Here is a 13410-nt window from a genome sequence, read left to right as displayed (position 1 = left end):
ATAAGAGGGTGGGTGAGTGGGTGGGTGAGTGATTGGATTTGTGAATGGGTGAGCGAGTGGATGAGTGAGTTGGTGACTGAGTGAGTAGGTGAGGGAGTGAATTAATTGGTGCGTGGGTGAGAGGGTGAGTGAGTGGATGGGTGAGAGGGTGAGTGGGCGGGTGAGTAAGTGCATGGGGGAGTAATTGGGTGAGTGAGCGGGTGAGCGTGGTGTTATTGCGACCTGCTGTGTGCTGCGTGCGTGGGTGGGTGAGATGGTGGGTGAGTGGGTGGGTAAGAGGATGGGTGAGTGGGCGGCTGAGAGGGTGGGTGAGTGGGTGGGTAAGAGAGTGGGTGAGTGGGTGGGTGAGAGGGTGGGTGAGTGGGTGGGTGAGTGATTGGGTTTGTGAATGGGTGAGCGAGTGGATGAGTGAGTTGGTGACTGAGTGAGTAGGTGAGGGAGTGAATTAATTGGTGCGTGGGTGAGAGGGTGGGTGAGTGGGTGGGTGAGAGGGTGGGTGCGTGGGTGGGTGAGAGGGTGGGTGAGTGGGTGGGTGAGAGGGTGGGTGAGTGGGCGGCTGAGAAGATGGGTGAGTGGGTGGGTGAGTTATTGGGTGTGTGAATGGGTGAGCGAGTGGATGAGTGAGTTGGTGACTGAGTGAGTAGGTGAGGGAGTGAATAAATGGGTGCGTGGGTGAGAGGGTCGGTGTGTGGGTGGGTGAGAGGGTGAGTGGGCGGGTGAGTAAGCGAGTGGGTGAGTAATTGGGTGAGTGAGCGGGTGAGCGTGGTGTTACTGCGACCTGCAGTGCGGTGGTTGAACACAATGTGGAGGTGGTGGTGAAGCGACGGGCGAGTGAATTCCACGGGAACAGAATCCAGCGTGGCAGCAGCAGCAGCAGCGATAGAAGAGCTAACAGGAGGTGACTGCCCGCTGGTGGGGGAGCAGTGGATGTGTGAGAGGTGGCTCACCAACGCTTCGTTCCCCAGCGCGTCGTTCCCCAGCGCGTCGCTCACCAGCGCGTCGTTCACCAGCGCGTCGTTCCCCAGCGCGTCGCTCACCAGCGCGTCGTTCCCCAGCGCGTCGCTCACCAGCGCGTCGTTCACCAGCGCGTCGTTCCCCAGCGCGTCGCTCACCAGCGCGTCGTTCCCCAGCGCGTCGCTCACCAGCGCGTCGTTCACCAGCGCGTCGTTCCCCAGCGCGTCGTTCCCCAGCGCGTCGTTCCCCGGCGCGTCGTTGCCCTGCGCGTCGTTCCCCGGCGCGTCGTTCCCCAGCGCGTGGTCTCTCTACTCCCCGTGTTCTCCTCCGGCTCCTCATCTCTCCCAGCGCAGGGCACACCGCGAGAGAGGCGCATTCACCAATGCGCCTGTCTGTGTGTGTGTCTGTGTGTGTGTGTCTGTGTGTGTGTGTCTGTGTGTGTGTTGTGTGTGTTGTGTGTGTGTGTCTGTGTGTGTCTGTGTGTCTATCTGTGTGTGTGTGTTGTGTGTGTGTCTGTGTGTGTCTGTGTGTGTCTGTGTGTGTGTGTCTGTGTGTGACCTCCTGCCAGCGGGCGTTCGACACTTCACGTGGCCTCAAGGTGCACTTGGCCTGGCACAAGCGTCGTGGTGACGTCACCGCCACTTAGTGGCGAATGGCGGTTGTTGTTGTTGTTGTTGTGTCTGTGTATGTGTGTTGTGTGTGTTTGTCTGTGTAGGTGTGTTGTGTGCCTGTGTCTGTCTGTGTGTGTGTTGTGTGTGTGTATGTGTCTGTGGGTGTGTGTGTCTGTGTGTGTGTTGTGTGTGTCTGTGTGTGTGTTGTGTGTGTGTCTGTCTGTGTGTGTGTTGTGTGTGTGTCTGTGTGTGTGTTGTGCAGTGGGAAGCGGTAGTGTAGTGGTTAGCGCTACGCTGTGCTATGAACCTGGCGACCCGGGTTCCATTCCCGCTAACGGTCAACATCGGTAACGAATATCTGAACCGGTCTTGGGCCTCCCCTAGGTCGACTCAGACTCAAATGAGTACCTGCTTCGGTGGGTAAACATCGCCACGAAGAGATACAAAGGCGGCCGAGCGTGGTGCTGACCACCCACCCCCTCGTGTGCCGTGCCGCCCTTCATAGGTGCTCGCTAACAGCACTTGCCCCAACAGTCTGTCAAGGCTATACGGGGGATCTTTGTCTTTTTGGGTGTTAGTAGATGGTATAGTTGGGAGCTGCCAGGCGGCATGGGTAGACGGTAAATACAAATACAGTCCTGGACATGAAACGCATACGCCAACAACAAAGACAAAGACCCCCCGTGAAGCCTACACATGCTGTTGGGGCAAGTGCTGTTAGCGAATGCCTATGAAAGCCAGGCCCGGCTGCCTTTGTCTCCCTAGTGGCGATGTTTAAACATCGCAGTAGGTACTCAGTTGAGGCTGAGTCGACCTAGGGGAAGCCCGGGATCGGTTCGGATAATCGTCACCGGTGCTGGTGGTGGCCGTGAGCGGGAATCGAACTCGGGCGGACGAGTTCGTAGCGGTGGCGCGCTAACCACTGCACCACCGCTCCCCCCTGCACCCACAGACACACAGGCAACGACAAAGATCCATCATCCCTCGGATAGCCTTCTCAGCTTGTTGGGGCAAGTGCGGTCTGCGTCTCGTTGTGCACGCGTGCGTGTGTTGTGGGTGGCTGTCTCGCAGTGGCAGTGCGCTAATCGCTGCCCCACTGCTCCCTCCCGCCAACACACATTGACACGCGCGCTTTGACCCCCGTAGCACTCCTCGACCCCCCCAGCTCCTACCCCGCCCCCCTCCCCCCCCGCTTCACCCCCCCCCCTCTTCTCTCTCCCTCCCCACCACCAATCACCCCGCCCCTCCCCTCCCTCCCTCCCCTCCCCTCCCACCCCGCCCCGCCCCTCCCCTCCCTCCCCGCCCCTCCCCTCCCGCCCCTCCCCTCCCCCTTCATCCCGCGGACAGCTGAGATCGCACGGCGCGACCCTCGTGTTAGTGTCGTGTGTGAGACGCGGGGAGCGGAGGAGACGCGGGACAGAGACACGGGCAGAGACACGGGGAGAGACACGGGGAGAGACAGAGACACGGGGAGAGACACGGAGAGAGACGCGGGGAAGAGACACGGGGAGAGACACGGGGAGAGACACGGGGAGAGACAGAGACACGGGGAGAGACACGGGGAAGAGACACGGGGAAGAGACACGGGAAGAGACACGGGGAGAGACAGAGACACGGGGAGAGACACGGGGAGAGACACGGGCAGGAGACACGGGGAGAGACACGGGGAGAGACACGGGGAGAGACATAGACACGGGCAGAGACACGGGCAGAGACACGGGGAGAGACACGGGGAGAGACACGGGGAGAGACATAGACACGAACAGAGACACGGGGAGAGACACGGGGAGAGACAGAGACACGGGGAGAGACAGAGACACGGGGAGAGACAGAGACACGGGGAGAGACATAGACACGGGGAAGGGACACGGGGAGCGGAGGAGACCCTCTGAGATACGAGGACACGGGTGAGAGACACGGGGAGACCGGCAGAGAAGACGCAGGGACACACGGGAGTCGCGGGTAGAGGAGACACTGAGATCAGGAGGACACACGGGGAGACAGGGAGAGGCACGGGGAGACAGGAGGACACACGGAGAGACAGCGAGAGACACGGGGACACAGGGAGAGACCCGGGGAGACAGCAGGAGAGGGACACAGGGACGAGGAGACGAGACAGAGAGACAGAGAAGTCACGGGGAGAGGAGCGAAACCACGTGGTGGAGACACGGGGGATGTCTGAGGGCTAAATGAGACACAGGGAGACACCGTGAAGGGTGGACAGACACAGGGACAAGGGAATCATGGGGATACAGTGAGAGACACGCGGGACGCCTGGGGACACAGGGGGGACACGTGGGGAGACACCTGGGGACACAGGGGGGACACGCGGGGAGACAGGGCGACACGCAGAGACACGCGGGGACACGTTGAGTCACGCGGAGACACTGAGGAACACAATTGCAACACGTGGGGACAGGGGGAGACACACGTGGAGACGGAGACTCGTGGAGACACGTGTAGACACGCGTGGGGACAGGGGGAGACACACGTGGAGACGCGCGTGGAGACACGCGGAGACACGCGTGGGGACAGGGGGAGACACACGTGGAGACACGCGTGGAGACGGAGACACACGCGGAGACACGTGGAGACACGCGGAGACACGTGGAGACACGCGGAGACACACGCGGAGACACACGTGGAGACACGCGGAGACACGCGTGGGGATAGGGGGTGACACACGTGGAGACACGCGTGGAGACACGCGGAGACACGCGTGGAGACACGTGGAGACACGCGTGGGGACAGGGGGAGACACACGTGAAGACGGAGACTCGTGGAGACACACGGAGACACACGTGGAGACGGAGACACGCGTGGAAACACGTGGAGACACGTGGAGACACGCGTGGAAAATGCTTCCCACTGCCGAGGTTGACTCCGTGCCGTGTACACGCGGAGGTGTAGCGCGCATTGGGCCAGGTAAGTGTACACACACACACACACGTGTACACACACACACGTGTACACACACACATACGTGTTCACACACGTGTACGCACACACGTGTACACACACACGTGTACACACACACACGTGTACACACACGTACACACACACGTGTACACACACACGTGTACACACACACAGTGTACACACACGCACGTTTACACACACACGTGCACACACACACGTGTATACATGCACACACACGTGTACACACACACACACGTGTGCACACAGACACGTGTACATACACACGTGTATACACACACGTGTACACACATACGTGTACACACACGTGCACACACACAGTGTACACACACACGTGCACACACACACACGTGTACACACACAGTGTACCCACACGTATACACACACGTGTACACACATGCGCGGATACACACGCAGACGTGTACACGCAAATACAAAAAAGACAAAGATCCCCCGTGTAGCCTTAACAGACTGTTGGGGCAAGTGCTGTTAGCGAGCAGCACCTACGAAGGCTGGCACGACACAAGGCGGGGTGGGTGGCCATCACCACGCCCGGCCGCCTTTGTCTCCCCAGTGGCGATGTTTACTACACACCACACATAGGGGAGGCCCAGGACCGGTTCGGATAATCGGTCACCGCTGCACTACCGCTCCCCCTACAATGACAAAGATTCCCGGTATAGCCTTGACAGACTGCTGGGGCAAGTGCTGTTAGCCGTATTTGTGTACACGTGTGTGTGTGTGTACTCACACAGACACGCGTGAACATACTGACACCACCCGCGGCCGCCTTTGTCTCTTCAGTGGCGATGTTTACACACCGCACCAGGTACTCATTTGAGGCTGAGTCGACCTATGGGAGGTCCAGGACCGCTTCAGATAATCGTCAGCGGTGTTGGTGGCCGTGAGCGGGAATCGAACTCGGGTCGCCACGTTCGTAGCGCAGCGCGCTAATCGCTGCACCACCGCTCCCCACACACACATACAGAGATCCCCCATGTAGCCTCAACAGACTGCTGGGGCAAGTGCTGTTAGCGAGCAGCACCTATTAAGACCGGTACGGCACACGAGTGAGTGATTGGCCAACATCACGCCCGGCCGCCTTTGTCTCCCCATACACAATACGCACACACCCGCATGCACTCACACACCCATCCACACACACACACACACCTATATATACACACACGCATTCTTACACTGACACCGATAAATACACAAAGACAAAGGTACCCCGTATAGCCTACGGGGGCTCTTGGGCAACTTCTGATCGCGATAACTGCGCTCCAAGTTCGATTCCCGCTCGCGGCCAACACGATCCGGGAATATTTGAACCGTTCGTCGGCCTCCCCGTAGGTAGACTCAGCCTCAAATGAGTGCTTGTTGCGGTGTATCAATATTAGCAATGGGGAGACAAAGACGGCCGGGCGTTGGGCTGGTCACCCATCCCCCTTCGTGTGCCGTGCCGGCCTTCATAGATGCTACTCGCAAACAACACTTACCCCAACAGTCTGCGCAGGCTATCAGGGGAACCTTTGCATTTACCTTGTGGTTACGTATGTGTTTGTGAGTGTATGTACTTAACGTGTAGACATGTGTGTGTGTGTGTACGTGCGCATGAGCACGTGTGCGTAGCTATACTTGTGGGGAGCGGTGGCGCAGTGGTTAGCGCTACGCTGCGTTGCGAACCCGGCGACCCAGGTTCGATTCCCGCTTTGTGGCCAATACCGGTGACGATTATCTGAACCGGTCCTGGGCCTCCCGTAGGTCGACTCAGCCTCAAATGAGTACCGGGCGCGGTGTGTAAACATCGCCACTGGGGAGACAAAGGCGGCCGGGCGGGGTTGCTAGCCACCCACCCCCTCGTGTGCCGTGCCGGCCTTCATAGGTGGTACTCGCTAACAGCACTTGCCCAAACAGTCTGTTTCAGGCTATACGGGGGATCTTTGTCTTTGTGCCTATATTTAGCCGGCCTTCATAGGTGCTCGCTAACAGCACTTGCCCCAACAGTCTGTTTGAGGCTATACGGGGGGTCTTTGTGGCTATGTTTAGCCGGCCTTCATAGGTGCTCGCTAACAGCACTTGCCCCAACAGTCTGTTTCAGGCTATACGGGGGATCTTTGTTTTTGTGCCTATATTTAGCCGGCCTTAATAGGTGCTCGCTAACAGCGCTTGCTCCTCAACAGTCCGTGCAGACTATGCGGGGGGAGAGGCCTTTGTCTTTGTGTGAACTGTATCCTATGGCACTCAATGTATCTTTAGCGCGTTCGTAAACGTCTGCATAACTGCGGTGTAGGGTTTGCTGTGTGCATATGCGGGGAGCGGTGGCGCAGCGGTTAGCGCGCTGCGCCGCGCTTACGAACCCGGCGACCCGAGTTCAAATTCCCGCTCACGGCCACCGACACCCAGTGACGAGTATCTGAGCCGGTCCTGGGCCTCCCCTAGGTCGACTCAGCCTCAATTGAGTACTTGGTGCGGTGTGTAAACATCGCCACTGGGGAGACAAAGGCAGTTCGGGCGTGGTTCTGGCCACCCACCCCTTCGTGTGCCGTGCCGGTAGCCTTCACAGGTGCTCGCTTACTGCACTTGCCCCAACAGTCTGTTAAGGCTATACGGGGGAATTGAGTCTTTGTGTTGTGTGCATGTGTACGAATTGGGAGCGGTGGCGCAGTGGTTAGCGGAACTGCGCGACTCACTCGCTGCTCTAACTCCCATTACGAGGCACGGCTAACATCAGTGGATGGTTCACTGACCATCGCCCAAACTCAAACCCTAACTTTATCCCATGAGGGATATTTAATCATTCAGGCACACACCGTGTACTTACATTATACACACCATCTAACACACCCCAATACACCTTACATCATACCACACCCTACACCACACCCTACACCACACCCTACACCACACCACACCCTACACAACACACACACCACACCCTACACCACACACACACCACACCATACACAACACACACAACACACCCCACACAACACACCCACCACACACTACACAACACACACACCACCCCCTACACAACACACACACCACACCCTACACAACACACACACCAACTCTCTACACACCACACCCTACATCACACCATACCCTACACAAAACAAAGACAAAGATCCCCCGTATAGCCTTAACAGACTGTTGGGGCAAGTGCTGTTAGCGAGCAGCACCTGCGAAGGCCGTCACGGTACACGAGGGGGTGGGTGGCCAGCACCACGCCCGGCCGCCTTTGTCTCCCCGGTGGCGATGTCTTTTTTACGCACGTGAGGACCTCACCGGGTCCTCACGTGAGGCTGAGTCGACCTAGGGGAGGCCCAGGGCCGGTTTAGCTAATCAGGTCGCTGTTGTGAACGGGAAACATCGGTGGACCGAGTAATTCGCCCCCCCCCCCCCCCCCATGTGGAGTGTGACGCTCGAGCCGATAGAGAGCAGTCTCAGCCACTGGTGGTCAATGATGGACAGACTTCACCATCATCTTACACTCTCGCTCATCGTAATAGCAGTATTATTCTTCTTGGTTCTTTCAGTAAAGTCACGTAGAAGGGAAATAATAAAATAATAAAAATTAAACCTAATAAAATCATTCTCACGACGTTTCGGCCACAACGCAAGCAGCCGTCCTCAGGTGAAGAACAGGTATGTCGGAAAGACAGCGTCTGACTTGATTTGACCCAGACTGTCTTTTCCGACAGACCTGTTCTTCACCTGAGGACGGCTGCTTGCGTTGTGGCCGAAACGTCGTGAGAATGATTTTATTATGTTTTATTTTTATTATTTTATTATTTCCCTTCTACGTGACTTTACCGAAAGAACCAAGAAGATGAATCCCTGCACGTCACGAAAGCTTTAAATCGAAAGCAGTATTATTATTATACTCGTCAAATCATAATACTTTACATTCTCACACACCACAGGATATTGCACAAAGACAAAGATCCCCCGTATAGCCGGCACAGAATGTCGGGGGCAAGTGCTGTTAGCGAGCAGCACCTATGAAGGCCGTAACAGCACTGAACCGTTGAGGGGGTGGTGTGGCTTGTACCCCCCTCCCTCACTCCACTCATTTAAGGCTGAGTTGACCTTAAGGGAGGTACGGGAGGGTAGGTTCAGGTGCTTGCTGTCGTACGATATTGGCCGTGAGCGGGAATCGAACTGGGGTGGGTTTTTTTGTTTTGCTGGGTTCGAAACGCAGTGCAGCGCTAACCGCAGCGCCACCGCTCCCCCTGGCACACGTTGTGGCCACAGAGTGGCGGTGACGTCACCGCGGCGCTTGTGCCAGGCTAGGTACACCTTGAGACCGTCACGTGTGGAGGAGATCACGGGGCAGACCCAGGTGCCACGTGGGTTGCCTGACTGAGATGCCTGGCAGATGCACAAATACAGAGGTACAGATCCCCCGTGTAGCCTTACCAAACTGTTGGGGTAAGTGCTGTTAGCGAGCACCTATGAAGGCCGGCACGGCACACGAGAGGGTGGGTGCCCAGCGCCACGCCCGACCGCCTTTGTCTCCCCAGTGGCAATGTTTACACATTTGAGGCTGAGTCAACCTAGGGGTGGCCCAGAACCGGATCAGAGAATCGTTCCTGGTGTTGGCCGTGAGCGGGAATTGAACCCGGGTCGTCAGGTTCATAGCACAGCGCGCTAACCGCTACACTACCGCTCCCCACAACACATACACAGACACACACACGCACAGACACACATACAAACAGACAGACACACCCACAGACACACACACGCACAGACACACACACGCACAGACACACATGCATACAGACAGACACACCCACAGACACACACACAGACACACGCACAGACACACACACGCACAGACACACATACATACAGACAGACACACGCACAGACACACACACGCACAGACACACAGACAGACACGCACAGACATACGCACAGACACACACAGACAGACACACACACAGACACACACAGATAGACACACGCACAGACACACACACACAGACACACGCACAGACACACACACAGACAACGACAAAGATCAATCCTTCGGATAGCCTTTTCAGGTTGTTGGGGCAAGTGCGGTCTGTATCTCATTGTGCACGTGTGCGTGTGTTGTGTGTGGCTGTCTCACCGTGGCAGTGCGCTAACCACTGCGCCACCGCTCCGTCCCTATGAACATGCAACTGAAGTAACCGGTTAACCAGAACTCTGTAAGCGGTTAACCAGAACCGTTCCTAATATCAAGAAAAGTTGAATTTGAGTTTTTCGAAACGCTGTGGGTCGGGCTAGGAGTTATGAACAAGTTAACATTTAATTTTGTAAACTTACAACCGTGTCTCTCTCTCTCCCTACGGTGTGTGTCCTCGGCTTGTGTCGCTCGGCCCGACGTCCGACGTTTCGCTGCACGTGCCTCGGGCTTCTTCAGGCAACTGAAGTTCCGCACGAGAAATGTTTTAACTTTGATGATTTTTTTTAACCCTCTCCGGTTCTTAATTCTCAGCCGTCATTATCCCCCTGCTGCTGATCTTAGCATCAAGCCGGTGCTGGCAATTCCACGTTCCCATGGCAGGGGACGAGTCTATTCACAAAGTGGTGCTACATTTGTACTCGTTTTTATCGCCCCCCGAGGGAGGGAGGAATGATGGGCCGAGTCACAACTTTAACTCGCAACCTTCTGAGCAGACATAACGCGATCATATCTTTACTTATAGTTGGTATTAACTACACTGAATTTTTGTTGCTAAGTATGATTTGAAAGAGTGTGACTCAAATGCCATTTGATAGCGGCCTCCGCGTGAAATATTCTCAACCACAGAGACACACAAAGCTCCCCCGTGTAGCCTTAAAGGGACTGGTGGGGCAAGTGCCGTTAACGGTCAGCACGAGCGAAGGTCGGCACCACGCCCGCCCCGGCCGTCTTTGTCTCTCCAGCGGCGATGTTTACACGAACGCAACCGATGGGTGCAGCGAAGGCCGGTTCCGATAGTGCGCTAACCGCTGCGCCACCGCTCCCCACACACACACATATATATATGTATACATCCATACGTCTATGTATATACACTCACACGAACATACACACACACACAACTACAAATATTCATCGGAAAGCTTTAACAGACTGTTGGGGCAAGTGCTGTTAGCGAGCACCTATGAAGGCCGGCACGGCACACGAAGGGGTGGGTGGCCATCACCACACCCGACCGCCTTTGTCTCCCCAGAGCTGATGTTTTACTGCACAGCGCATCAGGTACTTATTTAAGGCTGAGTCGACCTCGCGATAAATGTTCACACTTGGATGAATAGTGTATAAACATAGAATTTGTGCGTATGTATTAGTATATAACTAGTCTTAGTGTGTGTATATATAGTATGGTTTAACTTGATAGTAATTAATTATCATCGTTATGAAATATATAAATAACAAACTAAACTAGCATACATTTTGATTTAAAGCTTTCGTGACTGCAGGTATTCATATTCTTGGTTCTTTCGGTAAAGTCACGTAAAAGGGAAATAATAAATAAGAATTTAATAGGTGTATATTTTTATTATTTTATTATTTCCCTTCTACGTGACTTTACCGAAAGAACCAAGAATATAAACTCGCATAAGCACACATCTATATATTTAGTTTTGTTACACGTAACATCAGCCACACGGCTTTTTATGCGCTGTAGCTCATCAAACGCCGGTTTCGACAATCAGTGTCTCATCAGCAGAGGCTTGAACCAGTGTTGGTGTGGTCGTGGCACGGGCTCGAGAAGAGGTGGAGCTGATGCGGTGCAGGAGGAGGATGATGAGGAGCTGAGTGGACGTGCCGATGACCGGTACCGGCGGTGTCAAGATCGGCCTCTGTGGAGGATGATGAAGAGCTGAGTGGACGTGCCGATGACCGGTACCAGCGGTGTCAAGATCGGGCCTCTGTGGAGGAGGCTCGTGAAGGACGCTGCTGCTGCTGGGCAGTTGGAGGCAGTCGCCCCTCCTCCAGCAACAGCGGAGGGCGGAGGAGCGACGCTCACAACAACGAGCGGAGCGCCGGGCGCGTAAAACGCAGCGAGTTGGCACAGTGGGGAGCACTGGCGGTGCATCTGCCAGTCATATCGGTCAGTCAACCCATGGCACCAGCTGGGTCTGTCTCGTGACCTCCTCCTGCCAGCGGCGAGCCTTCGACACTTCCATGCGACCGGAATGAAGGTGCACCTAGCCTGGCACAAGCGCCGTGGTGACGTCGCCGCCAATAAAAAAACAACTCAACAAAATTGTCCACGTGTGTTCATCGCGTGACAATTCTAGACGTTGGTTGTGTCGGGTGGATGAGGATTTACGACACACAAGTGTTTAGTAACGTGACCTGCCCCAGCCCCCCCCCCCCCACCACGTAAATAAATACAGAACCAATGTGTTGTAAATCATTATATCGATCACGAAAGCCCACACGCGTGTTCGATTTAAAGAGGGAAAAATACGTCTATAATAGGCGACGTTTCGGGCAATAACCCTTGTGTACATCACGTGGCACTGTTCTAAACGTTTTATTTGAAAGGCCCCAAAAACAAAGATCCCCCGTGTAGCCTTGACAGACTTCCGGGGAAAGTGCTGTTAGCGAGCACCTATGAAGGCCCGAACGGTACACGAGGGGGTGGGTGGCCAGCACCACGCCCGACCGCCTTTGTCTCCCCAGTGGCGATATTTCCACACCACACCAGGTACTCATTTCAGGCTGAGTCGACCTAGGGGAGGCCCAGGACCGGTTCAGATAATCGTCACTGGTGTTGACCGTGAGCGGGAATTGAACCCGGGTGGCCAGGTTCCTAGCGCAGCGCGCTAACCGCTACACCACCGCTCCCTCCACTCAGTAAACACACACACGTGTTGTTGTTGTTGACACGGGCCGTGTTGAGTTGTTTACGCGTCCACGAACACGTTGCACGCGACAACAGCCACGCCGATTAGCGTCCGTGTGGGCGAGACCCTTCACCACCCGACCGCGGTGGTGAGGCGATGGGCTTGTGAGCGAGGCGCTCCGATCGTGAGTGGTTCAGCTCCACGCTCACCCGGTGAGTTGTGGTGAGCGATTCTCACGCGGTCGCGCTCATCGTTCTGATTGCGGGCATCCCGTGCTCCTGAAGATGCCTCGTGCAGTCGCGAGCGAAACGTCGTCAATCTGGCTGCTCACTCACTCGCTCACCCACTCGCTCACTCGTTCATCCTACTCGCTGACTCATTCACTCGCTCACTCACTTGCTCACTCACTCGCTCACTCACTCGTTCATCCTACTCCCTGACTCATTCACTCGCTCACTCACTCGCTCACTTACTCGTTCACCTACTCGCTGAATCACTCGCTCACTCACCCACTCATTCACCTACTCGCTGCCTCATTCACTCGCTCACTCACTCACTCGCTTACTCACTCGCTCACTTACTCGTTCACCTACTCGCTGTCTCACTCGATTATTCACACACTCACTCGCTCATCCACTTGTTCATCTTCTCGCTGAATCGCTTACTCGCTCGCTCGCTCACACACTCACTCGCTCACCTACTCGTTCGCCTACTCGCTCACACACTGACTCGCTCACCCACTCGCTCACTCATTCGCTCACATGCTCACTCACACATTTACTCACTCACTCGTTTACTCACTCGCTCACACGTTCACTCACTTCACTCCATCAGTCATTCGCTCACTCACTCGCTCACTCACTCGCTCACCTCCTCGCTTACTTGCTCATCCACTAGCTCACCTACCCGCTCACTCACACGTTTACTCACTCACTCGTTTACTCACTCGCTCACTCGCTCACCTACTCACTCGCTAAAGCCATAAGCGAACGAAAGCCCGTAGAGCCCGAACAGAATGTTGGGGCAAGTGCAGTTAGCGAGCACCTATTAAGAGCCGGCACGG

The 13410-nt window shown here is 55.6% G+C and overlaps 1 pseudogene; it reads right to left on the bottom strand.

The window, feature by feature from the left end:
• The window catches only part of LOC133354704 (early estrogen-induced gene 1 protein-like), a 51234-nt pseudogene that overhangs the window by 10344 nt on the left and 27480 nt on the right, over positions 1-13410 (bottom strand).

This window comes from Lethenteron reissneri, chromosome 48, assembly GCF_015708825.2.
Source record: "Lethenteron reissneri isolate LAM-NWPU_2019-01 chromosome 48, ASM1570882v1, whole genome shotgun sequence".
NCBI classification, from domain to species: Eukaryota; Metazoa; Chordata; class Hyperoartia; order Petromyzontiformes; family Petromyzontidae; genus Lethenteron; species Lethenteron reissneri.
Note: the sequence above shows the minus strand (reverse complement) of the source record. Positions and strands in the feature narration are given on the sequence as shown.